This window comes from Palaemon carinicauda, chromosome 13 (assembly GCF_036898095.1).
Source record: "Palaemon carinicauda isolate YSFRI2023 chromosome 13, ASM3689809v2, whole genome shotgun sequence".
In the NCBI taxonomy this organism is placed as follows: Eukaryota; Metazoa; Arthropoda; class Malacostraca; order Decapoda; family Palaemonidae; genus Palaemon; species Palaemon carinicauda.
Window position 1 is genome coordinate 47,315,675 of NC_090737.1, and position 5,000 is coordinate 47,320,674.

The following is a 5,000-nucleotide window of genomic DNA, read 5'->3' on the forward strand; positions in this document are numbered from 1 at the left end:
AGGTATGTACTGTGTGCACTAACCTGATTACTGAGGCCTTTGATTCCCCTAGGACGGCGGAATCAAGGGATATAGCAAGGGAGAAGCTTCGTACCTGGGGTAAGGGGCTTCCAAAAGAACACCTCTGGCCCTTATCTTCCAAGTGAGAAGATGAGGGCGTATCTTTTCCCTAAGGCATCAGCTGATGCTGTGATTCCCCAGCCTCAAGAGGAGATCCCCCCAAAGTCAGATCCAGGTGGATGCTGAAGTCGCGGTCGCGATGCAAGACATCCAGTTAGATGACAGGATGTCTGACGTGGACGAGCGTTTGGAAGAAGACTTCCTGGCAGAAGGCCAGGATGAAGTTCAAGCCCCGGACGTCGTAGAGGAAGAGGTCGACGAGGTGTCGGCTACTCCGGTTCAGATTCCGGAGCCTATTCCCTCAACATCGGCCGGTCTCCCAGTAGACCTGGGACAGGCCCTCTCTTCTATTGTTGGAATGATCCAACAAATGCAGAAGGAGAATCAGGAGAAGGCGGCTGCAATGGAACTGCAGATGCAGAGCCTTGCAGAATCACATGGGCCCCAGAAAAGGCTCAATGTGAAAGACCTTCCCTTGTGCTCAGATGCTAAACCATGTGTCCGGCTGAGGAAGGAACCAGCTTCAAAAGAGGAGCCAGAGCCGAAGGAGCTCATAGTGATGGACCATACTAAGGCTCAAGCTCTGCTTTCATCCTCGTTGAAAGAGAGGGGCTTCTCTAACTCAAAAGTAGCTGCATTGAGCAAGAAGCTCCCTTCCTTTATGTCCTCTCCTGCTAGAGCTTTCCCCTTTTTACAGAAAGGGTTTGCGGCTGTACTAAAAGCAGTCGAGGCCGACAAGCCTTGCCCCTCCCTGGAGGAGTGTAAACCCTTGTCGCTGGCCCTACCTATGGACCACAAAGACTGGAAGGACGTCCATCTTACGTTCTCAGTTGGGAAGTTGGAGGCTGATATCGCCGGACGTCAGTTCGGCGAGGACCTCCCTAAGCTGTCTGACTTTCTCTTGCAGAGAGAGTTCGAGACAAAAGAAAGACTGGCTGCCTCAATGTCTCTTCAGACTACTCTTGAGACGATGGCAAGTGACCCCAAGGTCCATGAAATGTTCATGGTGGTGGCCAAGACTCATCTGGCCACAGTGACGAAGGACCTTTATGGCTTCGTCAAGGCGAGGAGAGCTTGTAGGGAGTTCGTGTTCACCTCGGCTACGGTGAGGCACGAGCCAAGGAAACTAATCTCCTCAACATTTGGGGCAAAGACCTTTTCCCTACCGATTTGGTCAAAGAAGTAGTTGATAAGGCCGCCTTGGAGAATAGAAACCTTCTCCAGAAGTGGGGCCTGGCTATCAAAAGAAAGTCTTCCCCGGATGAGGGTCCTCAACCAAAGAGGAAGACTATGAGGACTAGGCTTCCGTCTCGGCCAGCCAAGCCTTTTAGACAGCAACAGCAACTGCAATTGCCATTGCCTCCAGTACCCCAGATTGTGGCACAAACCCCGACCACTTTTCAGTGGGTACCCCAGGCCGTGTCGACACAGTCCACGGCATTCACCCCATCGTTCGAAGGGCAGTCTACTTCCTTTCGAGCAAAGCCTAGAGGGGCAGCCAGAGGCTCGTCTGGGTGCCCCTCAAGGGGAAGGGGATTCAGGAGTGGTCGTGGTCAGGGAGGCAAGACCTCGGGACGGCAGTCCAAGTGGGATGATACCGGTAGGAGGGAGACTTCTGAAATTTCGGGATCGGTGGACCTTCGATCCCTGGGCCCACAGCCTACTCAAGAATGGACTGGGCTGGAGCTGGTACAGCACTCCACACCCGGGCCTTCGGGTTTTCCAACACTCCACCCCCGTTCTGGAGGAGTACGTTCAAGAACTGTTGGAGAAAAATGTGATCCGAAAGGTGAAGTCCATCAAATTCCAAGGGAGGCTGTTTTGTGTTCCCAAGAAAGACTCGGAAAAGCTCAGAGTCATTCTGGACTTGTCGCCACTCAACAAGTTCATAGTGTATTGCAAATTCAAGATGCTAACACTGCAACACATAAGGACCTTACTGCCCAAGAGGGCATATTCCGTCTTTATAGACTTCTCAGACGCCTATTGGCACATTCCAATCAACCGTCGACTCTCCCCCTACCTAGGGTTCAGGCTACAACGAAGACTATACGCCTTCAGAGCCATGCCATTCGGGCTAAACATAGCCCCAAGGATTTTTACGAAGCTTGCGAGCGTAGCTCTCAAACAATTACGCCTAAAGGGATTTCAGGTAGTAGCCTACCTGGACGACTGGTTGGTGTGGGCAGCATCCGAGACAGAATGCTTGCAAGCTTCCAGTCAAGTGATCTAGTTCCTAGAGTACCTAGGTTTCAAGATCAACAGAAAAAAAGTCTCGACTTTCTCCATCTCAAAAGTTCCAGTGGCTGGGAATCCACTGGGACGTTTGTCACACCGTTTCTCCATCCCGGCGAAGAAAAGGAAGGAGATAGCGGGTTCTGTCAAGAGATTTCTAGATTCCGAAAGGATATCAAGATGCGAACAGGAGAGGGTACTGAGCTCTCTCCAGTTTGCTTCGGTGACAGACCCAGTGCTAAGAGCACAGCTAAAGGATGCAACCGGAGTTTGGAGAAGTTAAGCATCAAACGTGCGAAGAGATCTGAGAAGACCAGTTCCGCTTCGGCTACGTACTCTTCTCAGGCCTTGGTCCCAAGCCAGACTTCTAAAGAAGTCGGTTCTTCTTCAGCCACCTCCCCCGTCGGTGACGATTCACTCAGACGCCTCGAAGGAGGGATGGGGAGGTCACTCTCATCGGAAAAAAGTCCAGGGGACTGGGTCCAAGCTATTCAAGACCTTTCACATAAACTTTCTAGAAGCTATGGCAGTGCTCCTTACCTTAAAGAAAGTTTCCCCGCGTCACTCGATCCACATAAGGTTGGTGATGGACAGCGAGGTAGTTGTGAGATGCTTGAATCAACAAGGATCGAGGTCACCACCTCTCAACCTGGTGATGTTGGCCATCTTCCGATTGGCGGAAAAGAAGAAGTGGTACCTGTCGGCAGTTCACCTTCAAGGAGTCCGCAATGTGACAGCGGACGCTCTATCCAGGTTCACACCGATAGAGTCGGAATGGTCTTTAGATGCAGGATCATTCTCCTTCATTCTGAATCAAGTCCCAGAACTGCAGATAGACCTCTTTGCGACGAAAGACAACAAGAAGTTGCCCCTGTACGTGTCCCCGTACGAGGACCCCTTAGCGAAAGCAGTGGACGTGATGTCCCTCAACTGGAACAGAGGGCCCAGGATTTATCTGTTCCCTCATCACAACCTTCTGTTGAGGGTCCTCAACAAACTGAGATCCTTCAAGGGGGTAGCGGCAATAGTAGCCCACAAGTGGCCGAACAGCGTGTGGTTCCCCCTGGCATTGGAACTACAGCTAAAGTTTGTACCGCTACCAGATCCAGTTCTGACCCAGCGAGTCCAGAAGTCGACTGTCTGCGCTTCATTACAGAAAATCCGGACCCTGCAGCTCATGATTTTCTCTCCCTAGCAGTGAGAAAGCGTTTCGGGATTTCGAAAGCCAGCATAGACTTCCTAGAGGAATATAAGTGCAAATCTACTAGAAGGAAATATGAGTCATCTTGGAGAAAATGGGTGGCCTTTGTCAAGGCGAAGAATCCGCAGGAGATCTCGACAGACTTCTGCTTATCTTTCTTCATCCACCTCCATGGTCAAGGGTTGGCAGCTAACACGATTTCAGCGTGTAAGTCTGCTTTGACAAGACCCATTCTATATGCCTTCCAGGTCGACCTAGGTAACGAGTTCTTTAATAAAGTTCCGAAAGCCTGCGCTAGGCTCAGACCTTCAGCACCTCCAAAGGCCATTTCATGGTCTTTAGACAAAGTTCTTCATTTCGCTTCTCTGTTGAGCAATGAAGAGTGTGCGTTAAAGGATTTGACACAAAAAGTTATTTTCCTATTTGCACTCGCGTCCGGGGCCAGGGTTAGTGAGATTGTAGCCCTCTCGAGAGAGGCAGGTCGTGTTCAGTTCCTGGATGAGGGAGAACTGAACCTGTTTCCGGATCCTACGTTTCTCGCCAAGAATGAGTTACCCACCAACAGGTGGGGTCCCTGGAGAATCTGCCCTCTGAAAGAAGATGCATCTCTATATCCAGTAGAATGCCTAAAGGTCTATCTTCATAGAACTTCAGACTTCAAGGGTGGTCAACTATTCAGGGGAGAAACATCAGGCTCAAATTTATCTCTGAATCAACTCAGAGCGAAAATCACATATTTTATTCGCAGAGCGGATCCTGACAGTACACCCGCAGGTCACGATCCGAGGAAAGTTGCCTCATCCTTAAATTTCTTTAATTGTATGGATTTTGAACATCTCCGTTCATACACTGGCTGGAAGTCTTCCAGAGTGTTCTTTCGCCACTATGCGAAGCAAGTAGAGGAACTAAAGAGATCCGTGGTAGCAGTGGGTCGCGTCGTTAACCCTACTGTTTAACTCTGCGAGGAACAGTGGTTTTAATTGGGACGATTAATTCCAGGGTGAGTGTGTAGTTACATACTGTACTACAAACTAAGTGAGGGCACTGAGTTGCCTATGTAGACTGTTCCATTTCCAAAGGTGAACCTAGCCTAAGTGCAGACATGTGTGCCGAGCGTTTCTAACGCTAATGTCATTGATTTGTGATACAGACTTTTATGACTTTGATACCTCGGTATCTTAAAAGTGGCATTTAATGTTTTTTCCTTCAGATAAACAAGTTCTGTTTACTATCATACTTATGCTTAAAGTTTTGGGTTATCCTCTTCTTATATATATATATATATATATATATATATATATATATATATATATATATATATATATATAATTGTGGTTAACCTGTCTGTTTATTGTCTGTCAATGAACTTGTTCTTGAGAACCTTGCGTCTCCTTCACCTGTGTCAATTTATTGGTATAATTGAGCATTCATTCTATGTACCTTA